The 21,037-nt window shown below is 45.9% G+C and overlaps 1 pseudogene; it reads left to right on the top strand.

Moving 5' to 3' along the window:
• LOC110503135 (transformation/transcription domain-associated protein-like) overlaps nucleotides 1-21,037 on the top strand; it is a 173,307-nt pseudogene that overhangs the window by 64,830 nt on the left and 87,440 nt on the right.

Here is a 21,037-nt window from a genome sequence, read left to right as displayed (position 1 = left end):
AGTATGGTCAGGGTGTGAGTTGGGGTGGGCAGTCTATGTTTGTTTTTCTATGATTTTTGGATTTCTATGTTTCGGTCTAGTATGGTTCTCAATCAGAGGCAGGTGTCATTAGTTGTCTCTGATTGAGAATCATAGGTAGCCTGGGTTTCACTGTTTGTTTGTGGGTGTTTGTTTCGTGTCTGTGTTTTACACCACACGGTACTGTTTTCGGTTTTCGTCATTTCACGTTACGTTTATTGTTTTTGTATGAGTGTTCAGTTTATGTCTTTAAAATAAACATCATGAACACTTACCACGCCGCATATTTGTCCTCCGATCCTTCTCGCCTCTCCTCTTCAGATGAAGAGGAGGAAAGCCTTTACACAAGGTCTAGATTTTACTCAAATCCAATTTAGACAACTAACTTCACATTTCATCTTTACCAAAACATTCTCTTTGATTTTGATATTTTCCACACAACATACAATGTATAAACATCAAACATACACTAGGTAAACTGTTGACTTTACAATGTTATCGTAATAACATCATCTATTAACCTTTAATAACAAAACAAAAATGACATACATTTTCATATTCCATCTATCGTCATGACCACCATTGTGGCTGACAGAAACCATTGTTCCAAAGTCCCTTTATTTCATGTCCCTTTATTTCATTATTTCATTTCATTTCACAGGACAAAAGGAATTTGTCTGTGGCCTAAGATTTACCGGTGGCGTGAGGGGTCATAAAACCCCCACATCTTCAGACCCCTAGATCTCTCCTCCAGTGTTGGGGTTGAGAGATAATCTGTAGGGTTGTGGTCTCCTGTAACCTGACCTGATCAGGACAGTCATGACAACGCTCTGGTTCAGCTGTGTCATATCTCCACCCCCCTGGCCGAGAAGACCTGGGTACAGCTGTTCCCTCACCTCTGGAAGATCCTGTCTGACCGACAGCAACATTTAAGTACTGCCAGGTCAGTAAGCGGCAACAGGTATTGTACTTCCAGGCCAACCAGGTTAAAGGGTTGGCACCAAATGGCCAGGCTACGATGGACTGTAAAACTGTGTGCTCACTGGTACAGGTAGGGGATGGGGGGCGTGTTCAGAAGGGAGCAACGTTCATGTCAGATCCCTAGAAATAGAATAACTGTTATAATTGTAGTTCTATAACAGTGGCTATTTATGTTGTTTTTATCTGCAACTTTGAGATAAGCTATTTATTGAGATGAGCTATTTATTGAGATTATGTATTTATTGAGATTAGCTATTTATTGAGATTAGCTATTTATAATTTAGTGTGTAAGGTTAAAGTCAAAACCCTGGTTGTAACGCCATGATAGAGGTCCAAGGAACTAATGGCATTGTCTGTGACACAGGTTCTGGTCTGACAAGTCAGACCAGAACACACACACACACACACCACACACACACACCTCAGTGACATTAGTTTAGAAGGCAGTCAGCCTGACCTTGGCTGTCGCAATTCTGCTTTAAAACATGTAATTTCTTCTTAATGAGGAACCATTCATTTATGCAAAATATGGACGAAGATAAAAACGTAATGAGTTGAACAAACCAGATGGCTCCAGTATTAAGAGGCCCATTTAAAGGTCCTGATATGAAGTGATTGAGTTTTTAACTCTGGAACACATTGGGAATAGAACTAGACGTCTTAATGATGATGTTTGTCGCTCAGAGACACACAGGGGTCAAGACAGAAATAGGTTCCATATTTTCGCTGATAATTATCTGGTTATAAATATCTTAATGTGGTTATTGTAGCTGAGGCTGTCTCTGAGATGAAGCCGTGGTAGTTAATGGTGGCTTCCAATCAGCTCTAGCTTTGTTTTATACATTATATTGCATGCTTTTGGCCTTAGAAACACTCTTCTCTATCTGTCTTCTTAACTTCTTCAGACAAGGTTCCTTTTTTCTCAATTTCCGCCTGACTGACGTGTCCAAAGTAAACTGCCTGTTGCTCCGGCCTTGAAGCCAGGATATGCATATAAGTGGTACCATTGGAAAGAAGACACTTTGAACGTTGTAGAAATGTTAAAATAATGTAAGAGAATATAACACAATCGATATGTTAGGAGAAAATCCAAAAGAAAAACCAACCGGAATTGTTCTTTTTTGAGAACCCGTGCTCTTACAATGGAACGTATAGGGAAATAATTCAATCAAGCTCCCAGTATGCAATTACTATGGCTTCCACTGGGTGTCAGTAGTCTTTGTTCAAGGTTTCAGGCTTGTTTCTTCCAAAACGAGTAAGAAATATGAGTTTTAGTACAAGGACATCTGCCTGGAAATTTGTGTGCGCACACCATGAAGACAATGCACAACTGCTAATATCGCTTTCCTATTGAACATACTTCTTTCCGTATTAAATATTATAGTTTGTTTACATTTTAGGGTATGTGAGGATTGAATAGAAATGTATTTTGACTTGTTGAAACAAAGTTTAGGAGTAGATTTTTGGATTCCTATCTTGGCATGTTGAACGAGTGGATTACTCAAATCGATGGCATCAACAAAACAGACTTTTTGGGATGAAGGATTTTATCTAACAAAACGACACTACATGTTATAGCTGGGAACCTTTGGATGACAAATCAGAGGAAGATTTTCAAAATGTTAGTGAATATTTAATCGCTATTTGTGAATTTATGGTTCCTGTGCCGGTGGAAAAATAATTCGAAGTGGGGTGCCATCCTCAAACAATCGCATGGCATTATTTCGCTTTAGAGCCTACTGTACATCGGACAGTGCAGTTAGATCAACAAGAATTGATGCTTTCAACCGATATAAGACACTTATTTGTACCTAAATGTTTAATATCCATAATTTTTAGGATTATTTATTTGAATTGCGCGCCCTCCAGTTTCACCGGAAGTTGTCCCTAGCCTTACTAACCCTAGACTCTCCTTCCCCTCTTTTCATCCTTCTCCTCCTCCCTTTCCTCCCTGTCATTCCCCCTCTCTTCCCAGGTCCTGTCAGGTGAGATGAGTCCGTACCCGTGCAGTGGGAGCCACCAGGCTCAGAGGGACTGCCCGCCCAGTGCCCTCAACTGCTTCGTGGAGGCCATGTCCCAGTGTGTGCCTCCTATTCCCATCAGGCCCTGTGTGTTGAAGTACCTGGGGAAGATGTTGGAACAGCAGGCCTTTGAGAAGGGCCTCAGCCTGCACAGCAAGCCCAAGCCCGAACAGCAGAGCATCACTCCACGACAACAGGTACAGGTTTTCAGACAACATCTTGTGCACGTTCAGTTCTATGAGATGAGTACATACAAATCAAATCAAATCAAATGTATTTATATAGCCCTTCGTACATCAGCTGATATCTCAAAGTGCTGTACAGAAACCCAGCCTAAAACCCCAAACAGCAAACAATGCAGGTGTAGAAGCACGGTGGCTAGGAAAAACTCACTAGAAAGGCCAAAACCTAGGAAGAAACCTAGAGAGGAACCAGGCTATGTGGGGTGGTCAGTCCTCTTCTGGCTGTGCCGGGTGGAGATTATAACAGAACATGGCCAAGATGTTCAAATGTTCATAAATGACCAGCATGGTCGAATAATAATAAGGCAGAAGAGTTGAAACTGGAGCAGCAGCACGGTCAGGTGGACTGGGGACAGCAAGGAGTCATCATGTCAGGTAGTCCTGGGGCATGGTCCTAGGGCTCAGGTCCTCCGAGAGAGAGAAAGAAAGAGAGAATTAGAGAATTAGAGAACGCACACTTAGATTCACACAGGACACCGAATAGGACAGGAGAAGTACTCCAGATATAACAAACTGACCCTAGCCCCCCGACACTTAAATACTGGAGGCTGAGACAAATCAAATGTTATTTGTCACATGCACCCAATACAACAGTGAAATGCTTACTTAAAAGCCCTTAACCAACAATGCAGTTTTAAGAAAAATGAAATTTTTAAGTTAAGTAAACGATAGATTATAAAAAAATAAGAATACAAATAATTAAACAGCAGTAGTAAAATAACAGTAGCGAGGCTAGTCGAGGTAATTGAGGTTATATGTACATGCAGGTAGAGTTAAAGTGAGATAGTTAACAGAGAGTAGCAGCAGGGTAAAGTGGGGGGGGGGGGGGGACAATGGAAATAGTCTGGGTAGGCATTTGATTAGCTGTTCAGGAGTCTTATGGCTTGGGGGTAGAAGCTGTTAAGAAGCCTTTTTGACCTAGATTTGGTGCTCCGGCTCCGCTTGCTGTGCGGTAGCAGAGAGAATAGTCTATGACTGGGGTGGCTGGAGACTTTGACAATTCTTAGAGCTTTCCTCTGACACTGCCTGGTATAGACGTCCTGAATGGCAGGAAGCTTTGCCCTAGTGATTTACTGGCCGTACGCACTACCCTCTGTAATGCCTTGCGGTCAGAGGCCGAGCAGTTGCCATACCAGCCAGGATGCTCTCGATGGTGCAGTTTTCAGTCTCCTAAGGTGGAATAGGCTTTGTCATGCCTTCTTCACGACTGTCTTGGTGTGTTTGGACCATGATAGTTTGTTGGTGATGTGGGCACCAAAGAACTTGAAGCTCTCAACCTGCTCCACTGCAGCCCCGTCGATGAGATGGTGCTCGGTCCTCCTTTTCCTGTAGTCCACAATCATCTCCTTTGTCTTAATCACATTGAGGGAGAGGTTGTTATCATGGCACCACACAGCCAGGTCTCTGACCTCCTCCATAAAGGTTGCCTGTCATCCATGGCTGCTGGTTGGGGTATGTAACTATGTAATTGCTTTTTAATAACTGGATTTACCCTGTAACTCGTGTAGAAAGTTAAATTCAGTGTAACTACATCTTTGGAAAACTTTCCTCCCTGTCTCTGCAGGTGTTCTGAAAATTTGAACCAGTGGGAGCCTCTGACTGAGATCGGCCAGTCAAAAGGCAACATCAACCCCACCTGGTACTGGAATGTGCCTGGAGGGTCCCCAACTGGGGGGCCATAAAGGAAGCACTGGTACAGGTAGGGGATGCACACACCTTGACACAGTTATACACATATCACACACACACACACTGGGCTGAGATCCAGTTCCCTACTCCAGAACAGCTCGTAAATCTGTGAAAATGTCATTTGGCCAGCATTAGGGAGGTTAATTTATCTGCTTCATGTTTTCTAAAGCAGAGTATAGGGGGGAATGTGATAGTAGCTGACACATAACAAATACTCCCGGTTTCTGCTGAAAGAGACTTGGAAACGAGCCAATCTCCTGAGCTGACATCTCATTAAACTGTCTAGAAAAACATTTAACTAGCTACCTCTTTCGCTCTTTTGTTCATTCTCTCTTATTCATTCTCTCTCCGTGTTCTCTCTCTACGTGTCTCTCTCTCCCTTTCTTCTTCCTGCTTTCCTTTCTCCATGGTTTTGCATAGATCTAATATTTATGTGTCTGTGAGTGAGTAATTGGCCCAACATCTGTTATGTGGCGGTGGTAGAAGAGTAGAGCCGGCTTGTTGTGGTGAGGCTTCGGTACCCCCTGGTTCAGAGAGGAAGCCTGTCTAACTGAAGGGCCCAGCTCTGAATTAAAAAGCCTCTGATAAGGCCACCACTGTCTACTGGAGATTCATCACATGTCCCCTTGTCTGTGATAACTGCATGTTGACCGATCGCTGTAATTCTTTTCCTCATCGACAGACAGAGGAAAACACACAACTAATCATGTTGCCCAGGTTTGACTGCAGGCTCCCCTGGGATATTGCTAGTGTTGTGGTTAATGCACTCAGTGGGCCGATCAATACAGTCTCTCTGTCCACCTCCATGTTAGGCTGATTATTCATGACCCACGAAGGCCTTTAAAAATGATGAGGAGAATGAATAGAATAGGACATAGACTAGAACAGCTGGTGTGTTCTGTTAGAGTGCTGCTTTGTGTCAGTGGCATGAAGTAATTAACTTCAGAGATGCACACAAACAACTGCAGTCCAAATTGTCACAGCTGTGACACCACAGTGACACACATACTGACAAATGCACACTTGTTATGTGCGTGTATCATCTTGTATTTTCAAAGGTAACTAACGTGTGTGCACGGGTAACGGGTTTCCCTTGCTGTGTCTGTAACCTGTGTCTGTAACCTGTGTCTGTCTGTCTGTCAGGTGGAGCTGAGCTGTCTTAAGGAGATGGTGTGGAAGGTGAACATGCACCGTGCTTACCTGGCTATCTGCCACCCAGAGGAGCAGCAGCCCAACTTCATAGAACAGCTGGTGGAGATCCTCCAGTCTGGCCATATGGGAGTGGAGGAGACTGCCTCACATCGTGTCCCATGTACACACACCAATACTTCAGGAAAGAGATGGAGGCAGACACACACACAAGCACCACCCAAATATTTCTGAAGTCTGAATCAAGAGGCAATAAAAGGCTGGAACAAATGTATTTTAAATCACTGCCAAATGAAGAGAGCCCATCAGTGACCCCAGCCAATTTACTGTAGAATGACACTGATAAGTTGTCTCTATTCTGGCAGTGAAGTGGGGAAAAACACTGCCCTGGAAGGCAAATAACAACCTTTTAGATTAGACATGAGTGAAACAGGGAGATAACGGAAAGAGAGACAGACTATGAGAGAGGGAAAGAAAGAGGAGGAAGGGAGGGATGGAAAGAAAGAGGAGAGTGAAATAGAATGGAAGAAAGGTGAGAGGGTGAGTGAGAGGAATGAAAAATAGAGACGGAGAAGAGGCAGTACGTTTAGACTGTCCGTAATTGCTTTCCCCCATCAGATAGTGTTTGATTAAATACCTGCTCCAAAATTGCATTTACATGATGAATGGACACTCCAAAATTAAGGTTAGAAATGTGCCATCAGCTGATATTAACAGATAATTGTAAGAATATTGTACCACCCAATTTATTTTGTTCTTGGGGATTTGATTTGGGGAAGTTTAGGACTTTTATCTTTTGAAAGCAGGTATTTGAATTGAGTACAGTTACATTTGCTTGTGTGTGGTCCATTTCATTATAAAAGCAGAGGAAAGTAACTGTTCTTTCCTGGTTAGTGAACTCTGCAGTTGTAAGTCTCTATTTCAGTACCATACACATAAAGCCCAGAGAAACTCTAAAACAAAGACTTTCTGCAGGGAAATAACTGGGATCAAACTGCATTCAGAATCAAGCCATCAAAATCCAGGACTTTTCAATGACTTTCGATCAATGAATTCACACCAGCCATATTGATTGTCACGTTGATTGATGGGTTGATATAAAAAAATATATACAGTGCCTTGCGAAAGTATTCGGCCCCCTTGAACTTTGCGACCTTTTGCCACATTTCAGGCTTCAAACATAAAGATATAAAACTGTATTTTTTTGTGAAGAATCAACAACAAGTGGGGCACGATCATGAAGTGGAACGACATTTATTGGATATTTCAAACTTTTTTAACAAATCAAAAACTGAAAAATTGGGCGTGCAAAATTATTCAGCCCCCTTAAGTTAATACTTTGTAGCGCCACCTTTTGCTGCGATTACAGCTGTAAGTCGCTTGGGGTATGTCTCTATCAGTTTTGCACATCGAGAGACTGACATTTTTTTGCACATCGAGAGACTGAGCTCCTTGCAAAACAGCTCGAGCTCAGTGAGGTTGGATGGAGAGCATTTGTGAACAGCAGTTTTCAGTTCTTTCCAAAGATTCTCGTTTGGATTCAGTTCTGGACTTTGACTTGGCCATTCTAACACCTGGATATGTTTATTTTTGAACCATTCCATTGTAGATTTTGCTTTATGTTTTGGATCATTGTCTTGTTGGAAGACAAATCTCCGTCCCAGTCTCAGGTCTTTTGCAGACTCCATCAGGTTTTCTTCCAGAATGGTCCTGTATTTGGCTCCATCCATCTTCCCATCAATTTTAACCATCTTCCCTGTCCCTGCTGAAGAAAAGCAGGCCCAAACCATGATGCTGCCACCACCATGTTTGACAGTGGGGATGGTGTGTTCAGCTGTGTTGCTTTTACGCCAAACATAACGTTTTGCATTGTTGCCAAAAAGTTCAATTTTGGTTTCATCTGACCAGAGCACCTTCTTCCACATGTTTGGTGTGTCTCCCAGGTGGCTTGTGGCAAACTTTAAACAACACTTTTTATGGATATCTTTAAGAAATGGCTTTCTTCTTGCCACTCTTCCATAAAGGCCAGAGTTGTGCAATATACGACTGATTGTTGTCCTATGGACAGAGTCTCCCACCTCAGCTGTAGATCTCTGCAGTTCATCCAGAGTGATCATGGGCCTCTTGGCTGCATCTCTGATCAGTCTTCTCCTTGTATGAGCTGAAAGTTTAGAGGGACGGCCAGGTCTTGGTTGATTTGCAGTGGTCTGATACTCCTTCCATTTCAATATTATCGCTTGCACAGTGCTCCTTGAAATGTTTAAAGCTTGGGAAATCTTTTTGTATCCAAATCCGGCTTTAAATTTCTTCACAACAGTATCTCGGACCTGCCTGGTGTGTTCCTTGTTCTTCATTATGCTCTCTGCGCTTTTAACGGACCTCTGAGACTATCACAGTGCAGGTGCATTTATACGGAGACTTGATTACACACAGGTGGATTGTATTTATCATCATTAGTCATTTAGGTCAACATTGGATCATTCAGAGATCCTCACTGAACTTCTGGAGAGAGTTTGCTGCACTGAAAGTAAAGGGGCTGAATAATTTTGCACGCCCAATTTTTCAGTTTTTGATTTGTTCAAAAAGTTTGAAATATCCAATAAATGTCGTTCCACTTCATGATTGTGTCCCACTTGTTGTTGATTCTTCACAAAAAAATACAGTTTTATATCTTTATGTTTGAAGCCTGAAATGTGGCAAAAGGTCGCAAAGTTCAAGGGGGCCGAATACTTTCGCAAGGCACTGTATATTGATCATCATGCACAGATTCTAACAGCTCAATGCCATTTAATTTCCAGGTGTAGACCCTTCAGAATGGAGAGACCCAATCTAGTGTATTATTTTAGGTCTTTATTTATGTTTGAAAGAAGTGATTAGCCATTAAAGTAATATGATTTTATGGCTCTGCCACCAGCCCTTGCCTTAATATGACGCTCCCTTAAGGTAGATAGTTGATAAGATAAGATCCATCTATCAGTTGCTGGCTTCTCGGACCTAATTTCAGATAAAGATTTTCCAATAGTCATTGTTAGCCTGTAGTACAGAGGGCTAATGACTTTGGAATTGGCCTGGACACACTACCTTTTCTACTGTCATAGAGAAAGAGCAAAAACTCTGCCAACTGTCATCCCTCTTTTATTTCTCTCCATCCCTCCCTCTTTTCTACCATTCTCTTCTTTTTCTCTGTCAACCACCTCTCTCTCCACCTGGCACATTTTCTCTTTCCCAATCGTTTCCTGTCATCATGGTTCTCGACTCCCTTTTCTTCAATTCTTCTTCACAACTTCTCTCTCCCCTCCCTAATCTTCAATTCTTCTTCACCCCTTCTCTCTCCCCTCCCTATTCTTCTTCACCCCTTCTCTCTCCCCTCCCTATTCTTCTTCACCCCTTCTCTCTCCCATCCCTATTCTTCAATTCTTCTTCACCCCTTCTCTCTCCCCTCCCTATTCTTCTTCACCCCTTCTCTCTCCCATCCCTATTCTTCAATTCTTCTTCACCCCTTCTCTCTCCCCCTCCCTATTCATCAATTATTCTTCACCCCTTCTCTCTCCCCTCCCAATTCTTCTTCACCCCTTATCTCTCCCCTCCCTATTCTTCAATTCTTCTTCACCCCTTCTCTCTCCCCTCCCTATTCTTAAATTCTTCTTCACCCCTTCTCTCTCTCCTCCCTAATCTTCAAATCTCCTTCACCCCTTCTCTCTCTCCTCCCTATTCTTCAATTATTTTTCACCCCTTCTCTCTCCCCTCCCTATTCTTCAATTCTTCTTCACCCCTTCTGTCATGTACTGTCATGTTGTGTCTTGTCTCTGTCCTTTCCCTTCACCCTGTCTCCCTCTGCTGGTCGTTGTTAGGTTACCTTTTCTCCCCCGCTTTCCCCCAGCTGTTCCTTGTCTCCTCTGACTACCCATTCACCCCGTTTCCCACCTGTTCCCTTTTTCCCTCTGATTAGGTCCCTATATCTCTCTCTGTTTCTGTTCCTGTCCTTGTCGGATTCTTGTTTGTTGTGTTTCATGCCTGAGCCAGACTATCGTCAAGTTTGCTGTAACCTTGTCCTGTCCTGTCGGAATCTGCCGGTCTATCTGAGCCTACCTATGTTTGGTTATTAAAGAAGCTCTGTTTAAGTTCGCTTTTGGGTCCTCATTCACTCACCATAACAGAAGAATCCGACCAAGAATGGACCCAGCGACTTCGGATCCTCTCCACTCAGCCGTCGGGATCCAGGGAGCGATGCTAGGCAGACACGAGCAGGAAGTGTCTGCTGCTCGACATGCCGTTGAGACCCTGGCCACCCAAGTCTCCAACCTCACAGAACAGGTTCACCATCTCCGCCTCGATCCACCGGCCACTTCCAGGGCTTTCGAATCTCCGGAGCCCAGAATCAATAACCCGCCGTGTTACTCTGGGGAGCCCACTGAATGCCGCTCGTTCCTCACCCAGTGTGATATTGTGTTTTCTCTCCAGCCCAACACTTACTCCAGGAGCACTGCTCGTGTCGCCTACGTCATATCTCTCCTTATTGGACAGGCTCGTGAGTGGGGCACGGCAATCTGGGAGGCAAGGGCTGAGTGTACTAACCAGTATCAGGACTTTAAGGAGGAGATGATACGGGTTTTTGATCGATCTGTTTTTGGGGAGGAGGCTTCCAGGGCCCTGTCTTCCCTATGTCAAGGCAATCGATCCATAACAGACTACTCTATTGAGTTTCGCACTCTTGCTGTCTCCAGTGGCTGGAACGAGCCGGCCTTGCTCGCTCATCTTCTGGAGGGTTTCCGCGCAGAGGTAAAGGATGAGATTCTCTCCCGGGAGGTTCCTTCCAGCGTGGATTCCTTGATTGAACTCGCTATTCGCATTGAGCGACGGGTTGATCTTCGTCACCGAGCTCGTGGAAAGGAGCTCGCGCTCTCCGTCGCCTCCCTCTCCGCATCACTACCATCTTCCTCTGCCGGCTCGGGTGCTGAGCCCATGCAGCTGGGAGGTATCCGCATCTCGACTAAGGAGAGGGAACGGAGAATCACCAACCGCCTCTGTCTCTATTGCGGTTCCGCTGGTCATTTTGTCACTTCATGTCCAGTAAGAGGCCAGAGCTCGTCAGTAAGCGGAGGGCTACTGGTGAGCGCTACTACTCCTGTCTCTCCTTCAAGATCCTGCACTACCTTGTCGGTCCATCTACGCTGGACCGGTTCGTCAGCTTCCTGCAGTGCCTTAATAGACTCTGGGGCGGAGGGCTGTTTTATGGACGAGACCTGGGCTCGGGAACATGACATTCCTCTCAGACAGTTAAAGGAGCCCACGGCCTTGTTCGCCCTGGATGGTAGTCCTCTCCCCAGGAGTCAGCGTGAGACGCTACCTTTAACCCTCACTGTTTCTGGTAATCATAGTGAAACCATTTCTTTTTTAATTTTTCGTTCACCTTTTACACCTGTTGTTTTGGGCCATCCCTGGCTAGTTTGTCATAATCCTTCCATTAATTGGTCTAGTAATTCTATCCTCTCCTGGAACGTCTCTTGTCATGTGAAATGTTTAATGTCTGCTATCCCTCCTGTTTCCTCTGTCTCTTCTTCACAGGAGGAGCCTGGTGATTTGACAGGGGTGCCGGAGGAATATCACGATCTGCGCACGGTGTTCAGTCGGTCCAGGGCCACCTCTCTTCCTCCACACCGGTCGTATGATTGTAGTATTGATCTCCTTCCGGGAACCACCCCCCCCCGGGGTAGACTATACTCTCTGTCGGCTCCCGAACGTAAGGCTCTCGAAGATTATTTGTCTGTAGCTCTTGACGCCGGTACCATAGTCCCCTCCTCCTCTCCCGCCGGAGCGGGGTTTTTTTTTGTCAAGAAGAAGGACGGGTCTCTGCGCCCCTGCATAGATTATCGAGGGCTGAATGACATAACAGTGAAGAATCATTATCCGCTTCCTCTTATGTCTTCAGCCTTCGAGATCCTGCAGGGAGCCAGGTTTTTCACTAAGTTGGACCTTCGTAACGCTTACCATCTCGTGCGCATCAGGGAGGGGGACGAGTGGAAGACGGCGTTTAACACTCCGTTAGGGCACTTTGAATACCGGGTTCTTCCTTTCGGCCTCGCTAACGCTCCAGCTGTCTTTCAGGCATTAGTCAATGATGTCCTGAGAGACATGCTGAACATCTTTGTTTTCGTTTACCTTGACGATATCCTGATTTTTTCACCGTCACTCCAGATTCATGTTCAGCACGTTCGACGTGTCCTCCAGCGCCTTTTAGAGAATTGTCTTTTTGTGAAGGCTGAGAAGTGCACTTTTCATGCCTCCTCCGTCACATTTCTCGGTTCTGTTATTTCCGCTGAAGGCATTAAGATGGATCCCGCTAAGGTCCAAGCTGTCATTGATTGGCCCGTCCCTAAGTCACGCGTCGAGCTGCAGCGCTTTCTCGGCTTCGCGAACTTCTATCGTCGTTTCATCCGTAATTTCGGTCAGGTGGCAGCTCCTCTCACAGCCCTTACTTCTGTCAAGACGTGCTTTAAGTGGTCCGTTTCCGCCCAGGGAGCTTTTGATCTCCTCAAGAATCGTTTTACATCCGCTCCTATCCTTGTTACACCTGACGTCTCTAGACAGTTCGTTGTCGAGGTTGACGCGTCAGAGGTGGGCGTGGGAGCCATCCTTTCTCAGCGCTCCCTCTCTGACGACAAGGTCCACCCATGCGCGTATTTTTCTCATCGCCTGTCGCCGTCGGAACGTAACTATGATGTGGGTAACCGCGAACTGCTCGCCATCCGGTTAGCCCTAGGCGAATGGCGACAGTGGTTGGAGGGGGCGACCGTTCCTTTTGTCGTTTGGACTGACCATAGGAACCTTGAGTACATCCGTTCTGCCAAACGACTTAATGCGCGTCAGGCGCGTTGGGCGCTGTTTTTCGCTCGTTTCGAGTTCGTGATTTCTTATCGTCCGGGCTCTAAGAACACCAAGCCTGATGCTTTGTCTCGTCTCTTCAGTTCTTCAGTAGCCTCCACTGACCCCGAGGGGATTCTCCCTGAGGGGCGTGTTGTCGGGTTGACTGTCTGGGGAATTGAGAGGCAGGTAAAACAAGCGCTCACTCACACTCCGTCGCCGCGCGCTTGTCCTAGGAACCTTCTTTTCGTTCCCGTTCCTACTCGTCTGGCCGTTCTTCAGTGGGCTCACTCTGCCAAGTTAGCCGGCCACCCTGGCGTTCGGGGTACGCTTGCTTCCATTCGCCAGCGTTTTTGGTGGCCCACCCGGGAGCATGACACGCGTCGTTTCGTGGCTGCTTGTTCGGTCTGCGCGCAGACTAAGTCCGGTAACTCTCCTCCTGCCGGCCGTCTCAGGCCGCTTCCTATTCCCTCTCGACCGTGGTCTCACATCGCCTTAGATTTTGTCACCGGACTGCCTTCGTCAGCGGGGAAGACTGTTATTCTTACGGTTGTCGATAGGTTCTCTAAGGCGGCTCATTTCATTCCCCTTGCTAAGCTTCCTTCTGCTAAAGAGACGGCACAAATCATCATCGAGAATGTTTTCAGAATTCATGGCCTTCCGTCAGACGTCGTTTCGGACAGAGGTCCGCAATTCACGTCTCAATTTTGGAGGGAGTTTTGCCGTTTGATTGGGGCTTCCGTCAGTCTCTCTTCCGGCTTTCACCCCCAGTCTAACGGTCAAGCAGAACGGGCCAATCAGACTATTGGTCGCATCTTACGCAGTCTTTCTTTTCGTAACCCTGCGTCTTGGTCAGAACAGCTCCCCTGGGCAGAATACGCCCACAACTCGCTTCCTTCGTCTGCGACCGGGCTATCTCCTTTTCAGAGTAGCCTCGGGTACCAGCCTCCGCTGTTCTCATCTCAGTTCGCCGAGTCCAGCGTCCCCTCCGCTCAGGCTTTTGTCCAACGTTGCGAGCGCACCTGGAAGAGGGTCAGGTCTGCACTTTGCCGTTATAGGGCGCAGACTGTGAGGGCTGCTAATAAGCGTAGAACTAAGAGTCCTAGATATTGTCGCGGTCAGAGAGTTTGGCTCTCCACTCAGAACCTTCCCCTTAAGACGGCTTCTCGCAAGTTGACCCCGCGGTTCATTGGTCCGTTCCGTATTTCTCGGGTCATTAATCCTGTCGCAGTTCGACTTCTTCTTCCGCGATACCTTCGTCGCGTCCACCCGGTCTTCCATGTCTCCTGCATCAAGCCCGTCCTTCGCGCCCCCGCTCGTCTTCCCCCCCCCCCCCCCATCCTTGTCGAGGGCGCACCCATCTACAGGGTCCGTAGAATTTTGGACATGCGTCCTCGGGGCCGTGGTCACCAGTACCTCGTAGATTGGGAGGGGTACGGTCCTGAGGAGAGGAGTTGGGTTCCCTCTCGGGACGTGCTGGACCGTGCGCTGATCGAGGATTTCCTCCGTTGCCGCCAGGTTTCCTCCTCGAGTGCGCCAGGAGGCGCTCGGTGAGTGGGGGGGTACTGTCATGTACTGTCATGTTGTGTCTTGTCTCTGTCCTTTCCCTTCACCCTGTCTCCCTCTGCTGGTCGTTGTTAGGTTACCTTTTCTCCCCCGCTTTCCCCCAGCTGTTCCTTGTCTCCTCTGACTACCCATTCACCCCGTTTCCCACCTGTTCCCTTTTTCCCTCTGATTAGGTCCCTATATCTCTCTCTGTTTCTGTTCCTGTCCTTGTCGGATTCTTGTTTGTTGTGTTTCATGCCTGAGCCAGACTATCGTCAAGTTTGCTGTAACCTTGTCCTGTCCTGTCGGAATCTGCCGGTCTATCTGAGCCTACCTATGTTTGGTTATTAAAGAAGCTCTGTTTAAGTTAGTTCGCTTTTGGGTCCTCATTCACTCACCATAACACCTTCTCTCTCCCCTCCCTATTCATCAACTCTTCTTCACCCCTTCTCTCTCCCCTCCCCATTCTTCTTCACCCCTTCTCACTCCCCTCCCTATTCTTCAATTCTTCTTCACCCCCTCTCTCCCCCCTCCCTATTCTTCTTCAACCCTTCTCTTTCCCCTCCCTATTCTTCAATTCTTCTTCACCCCTTCTCTCTCCCCTCCCTATTCTTCAATTATTCTTCACCTCTTCTCTCTCTCCTCCCTATTCTTCAATTATTCTTCAACCCTTCTCTCTCTCCTCCCTATTCTTCAATTATTTTTCACCCCTTCTCTCTCCCCCCCTTTCTTCCATTCTTCTTCACCCCTTCTCTCTCCCCTCCCCATTCTTCAATTCTTCTTCACCCCTTCTCTCTCTTCTCCCTATTCTTCAATTCTTCTTCACCCCTTCTCTCGCCCCCTCCTTATTCTTCAAATCTTCTTCACCCCTTCTCTCTCCCTTCCCTATTCTTCAATTCTTCTTCACCCCTTCTCTCTCCCCTCCATATTCTTCAATTCTTCTTCACCCCTTCTCTCTCCCCTCCCTATTCTTCAATTCTTCTTCACCCCTTCTCTCTCTCCTCCCTATTCTTCAATTCTTCTTCACCCCTTCTCTCTCTCCTCCCTATTCTTCAATTATTTTTCACCCCTTCTCTCTCCCCTCCCTATTCTTCAATTCTTCTTCACCCCTTCTCTCTCCCCTCCCTATTCTTCAATTCTTCTTCACCCCTTCTCTCTCCCCCTCCATATTCTTCAATTCTTCTTCACCCCTTCTCTCTCCCCTCCCTATTCTTCTTCAATTCTTCTTCACCCCTTCTCTCTCCCACTCCCTAATCTTCAAATCTTCTTCAACCCTTCTCTCTCCCCTCCCTATTTTTCTTCACCCCTTCTCTCTCCCCTCTCTATTCTTCAATTCTTCTTCACCCCTTCTCTCTCTCCTCCCTATTCTTCAATTCTTCTTCACCCCTTCTCTCTCCTCTCCCTATTCTTCAATTCTTCTTCACCCCTTCCCTCTCTCCTCCCTATTCTTCAATTCTTCTTCACCCCTTCTCTCTCCCCTCCCTATTCTTCTTCACCCCTTCTCTCTCCCCTCCCTATTCTTCAATTCTTCTTCACCCCTTCTCTCTCTCCTCCCTATTCTTCAATTCTTCTTCACCCCTTCTCTCTCCCCTCCCTATTCTTCAATTCTTCTTCACCCCTTCTCTCTCGCACTCCCTATTCTTCAATTCTTCTTCACCCCTTCTCTCTCTCCTCCCTATTCTTCAATTCTTCTTCACCCCTTCTCTCTCCCCTCCCTATTCTTCAATTCTTCTTCACCCCTTCCCTCTCTCCTCCCTATTCTTCAATTCTTCTTCACCCCTTCTCTCTCTCCTCCCTATTATTCTTCACCCCTTCTCTCTCCCCTCCCTATCCTTCAATTCCTCTTCACCCCTTCTCTCTCCCCTCCCTATTCTTCAATTCTTCTTCACCCCTTCTCTCTCCCCTCCCTATTCTTCAATTCCTCTTCACCCCTTCTCTCTCCCTAATCTTCAATTCTTCTTCACCCCTTCTCTCTCCCCCTCCATATTCTTCAATTCTTCTTCACCCCTTCTCTCTCCCCTCCCTATTCTTCTTCAATTCTTCTTCACCCCTTCTCTCTCCCACTCCCTAATCTTCAAATCTTCTTCAACCCTTCTCTCTCCCCTCCCTATTCTTCTTCACCCCTTCTCTCTCCCCTCTCTATTCTTCAATTCTTCTTCACCCCTTCTCTCTCTCCTCCCTATTCTTCAATTCTTCTTCACCCCTTCTCTCTCCTCTCCCTATTCTTCAATTCTTCTTCACCCCTTCCCTCTCTCCTCCCTATTCTTCAATTCTTCTTCACCCCTTCTCTCTCCCCTCCCTATTCTTCTTCACCCCTTCTCTCTCCCCTCCCTATTCTTCAATTCTTCTTCACCCCTTCTCTCTCTCCTCCCTATTCTTCAATTCTTCTTCACCCCTTCTCTCTCCCCTCCCTATTCTTCAATTCTTCTTCACCCCTTCTCTCTCGCACTCCCTATTCTTCAATTCTTCTTCACCCCTTCTCTCTCTCCTCCCTATTCTTCAATTCTTCTTCACCCCTTCTCTCTCCCCTCCCTATTCTTCAATTCTTCTTCACCCCTTCCCTCTCTCCTCCCTATTCTTCAATTCTTCTTCACCCCTTCTCTCTCTCCTCCCTATTATTCTTCACCCCTTCTCTCTCCCCTCCCTATCCTTCAATTCCTCTTCACCCCTTCTCTCTCCCCTCCCTATTCTTCAATTCTTCTTCACCCCTTCTCTCTCCCCTCCCTATTCTTCAATTCCTCTTCACCCCTTCTCTCTCCCTAATCTTCAATTCTTCTTCACCCCTTCTCTCTCCCACTCCATATTCTTCAATTCTTCTTCACCCCTTCTCTCTCCCCCTCCCTATTCTTCAAATCTTCTTCACCCCTTCTCTCTCCCCTCCCCATTCTTCTTCAACCCTTCTCTCTCCCCTCCCTATTCTTCTTCACCCCTTCTCTCTCCCCCTCCCTATTCTTCAATTCTTCTTCAGCACTTCTTTCTCCCCCTCCCTTTTCATCTTCACCCCTTCTCTCTCCCCTCCCTATTCTTCAATTCGTGTTCACCTCTTCTCTCTCCCCCTCTCTGTTCATCAAATCTTCTTCACCCATTCTCTCTCCCACTCCCTATTCCTCAATTCTTCTTCACCCCTTCTCTCTCCCACTCCCTATTCCTCAATTCTTCTTCACCCCTTCTCTCTCCCACTCCCTATTCTTAAATTATTCTTCACCCCTTCTCTCTCTCCCTCCCTATTCCTCAATTCCTGCAAAATCCTCATAAGCTAACCTGGGCCGTAACACCAGCGTCCACAATGTGAAGACTGTGTTGAAGAGCTTGAGGAACAGGCTGCCCATCGTCTCTGAAGTCCTCTCCCACTGGAGCAGAATCTTCATGTGGAGGCAGCACCACTACCAGGGTAGGAAACACAGAAACACACACTAACCCTATTTTGCACTAAGGTTTTTGACTCATCACATGCACAGCTGCTACTGTTCATTATCTGTCACTTTATTCCTAGTTATCGGTACATATCTACCTCAATTACCTCGTACCCCTGCACATTGACTTGGTACTGGTACCCTGTGTATATAGCCATGGTATTGTTACTCATTGTGTATTTCAGTATTATGTGTTTTACTTTTCTATTATTTCTCTATTGTCTTTCTCTCTGCATTATTGGGAAAGGCCCGTAAGTACGCATTTCACTGTTAGTCTGCAACATGTAATTTGACACACACACTGACACGTATCTTAATGCATAGACAGATGCACGCCACTACCAGAGTAGGTGACACACACAAACACACACACCTATCAGTACTCAGGATGGGGGCGTCACTAAAAGGCCACAGTGAGCTGAACCCCTCAGGCTCTCTACCTTCCCAAATGTCAGCTCTCTAAAGTACTCATTTACTCTGCACGACAGACACACACACACACATACAGAGGGGGAGTAGAGAGGGGAAGGAGGAAGATAGAGACAGAGATAGTGAGTGGGAAGGAAAGTTGGAGAGCTGGAGGTGAGATGAAACTCAGGGTGATGCGAGGAGAGGATATGAAGAGGACAAGAGAAAGGAGAGACCAACTGAAAGGAGAAGATTGAGAGAGAGTTGACAAATCTGGTGACTTATTGTTGTCCCATAGCGTCCTCTACATCTGGTTTCCTATTGTTGTCTCTCAGTGTGCTATACATCTATCAGAACTCAGGATAAGAACCAGATGCAGACAGCTAGAGTCACAGATGTTTATTGACCCAAACAGTAGGCATGGCAAAATATAGATCAAAGGCAGTCAGAGGTCCGCAATCCAGGGCAGAGTCAATCAGGTACAGGACAGGCAGAGTTTCGTAAACGGGTCAGAGTCAGACAAGTACAGAACGGCAGGCAGGCTCGGGGTCAGGGCAGGCAGAATGGTCAGAACCGGGGAAACTAGGAAACAGAACTTGAGGAAGCAGGGAGATGGGAAAACACGCTGGTAGGACCTGATAAGACAAGACGAACTGGCCACAGACAAACAAAGAACACAGGTATAAATACACTGGGGATAATGGGGAAGATGGCCGACACCTGGAGGGGTTGGAGACAAGCACAAAGACAGGTGAAACGGTAATAAGAGATGGTAGCAGCAACAATATGGACAAACCATGTGTTTGATGTACAGTACCAGTCAAAAGTTTGGAAACATCTACTCTTTCAAGGGTTTTTCTTTATTCTTACTATTTTCTACATTGTAAAATAATAGTGAAGACATCAAAACTATGAAATGACAGATATGGAATCCTGTAGTAATCAAAAAAGTGTTAAACAAAGCAAAACACATTTTATATTTTAGATTCTTCAAAGTAGCCACCCTTTGCCTTGATGACAGCTCTGCACACTCTTGGCATTCTCTCAAACAGCTTCACCTGGAATGCTTTTCCAATAGGAGTTCCCTCATTTCCAGGAGTTCCCACATATGCTGGGCACTTGTTGGCTGCTTTTCAGTCCCTCAGCATGTCCAACTCATCCCAAACCATCTCAATTGGATTGAGGTTGGGTGATTGTGGAAGCCAGGTCATCTGATGCAGCACTCCATCACTCTCCTTCTTGGTCAAATAGCCCTTACATAGCCTGGAGGTGTGTTCAGTCATTGTCCTATTGAAAAACAAATGGTAGTCCCACTAATCGCAAGCCAGATGGGATGACTTATCGCTGCAGAATGCTTTGGTAGCCATGCTGCATAAGTGTCACCAGCAAAGCACCCCCACACCATCACACCTCCTCCTCCATACTTCACATTGGGAACCACACATGCGGAGTTCATCTGTTCATCTACTCTGCCTCTCACAAAGATACAAAGATATGTATATGTATTTATATGTATGTATGTGTATATGTATGTGTTTATATGTGTATGTATACTGTATGTATGTGTATGTATATAAATATGTGTATGTATATATATATACACAGTTGAAGTCGGAAGTTTACATACACTTAGTTTGGAGTCGTAAAAACTTGTTTTTCAACCAACAAACTATAGTTTTGGCAAGTCGGTTAGGACATCTACTTTGTGCATGACACAAGTAATTTTACCAACAACTGTTTACAGACAGTTTACTGTATCACAATTCTAGTGGGTCAGAAGTTTACATACACTAAGTTGACTGTGCCTTTAAACAGCTTGGAAAATTCCAGAAAATGACGTCATGGCTTCAGAAGATTCTAATAGCCCAATTGACATAATTTGAGTCCACCAGAGGTGTACCTGTGGATGTATTACAAGGCCTACCTTCAAACGCAGTGCCTTTTTGCTTGACATCATGGGACAATCAAAAGAAATCAGCTAAGACCTCAGAAAAAAATGGTACACCTCGACAAGTCTGGTTCATCCTTGGGAGCAATTTCTAAACGCCTGAAGTTACCACGTTAATCTGTACAGACAACAGTATGCAAGTATAAACACCATGGGACCACGCAGCCGTCATACCGCCCAGGAAGGAGATGCGTTCTGTCTCCTAGAGATGAATGTGTGTTGGTGCGAAATGTGCAAATCAATCACAGAACAACAGCAAAGGACCTTGTAAAGATGCTGGAGGAAACAGGTACAAAAGTATCTATATCCACAGTAAAACGAGTCCTATATCAACATAACCTGAAAGGCCACTCAGCAAGGAAAAAGCCACTGCTCCAAAACCGCCATTTAAAAGCCAGACTAGGTCTGCAACTGCACATGGGGACAAAGATCATACTTTTTGGAGAAATGTCCTCTTGTCTGATGAATCGAATTAGAAATGTTTGAACATAATGACCATCCTTATGTTTGGAGGAGAAAGGGGGAGGATTTCTAGCCGAAGAATACCATCGCAACCGTGAAGCACGGGGGTGGCAGCATCATGTCGTGCTTTGCTGCAGGAGGGACTGGTGCACTTCACAAAATAGATGGCATCATGAGGTAGGAAAATTATTTGGATATATTGAAGCAACATCTCAAGACATCAGTCAGAAAGTTAAAGCTTGGTCGCAAATGGGTCTTCCAAATGGACAATGACCCCAATTATACTTCCAAAGTTGCGGC

Source organism: Oncorhynchus mykiss, chromosome 23, assembly GCF_057628025.1.
Source record: "Oncorhynchus mykiss isolate SJ-2025 chromosome 23, ASM5762802v1, whole genome shotgun sequence".
NCBI lineage: Eukaryota > Metazoa > Chordata > Actinopteri > Salmoniformes > Salmonidae > Oncorhynchus > Oncorhynchus mykiss.
Note: the sequence above shows the minus strand (reverse complement) of the source record. Positions and strands in the feature narration are given on the sequence as shown.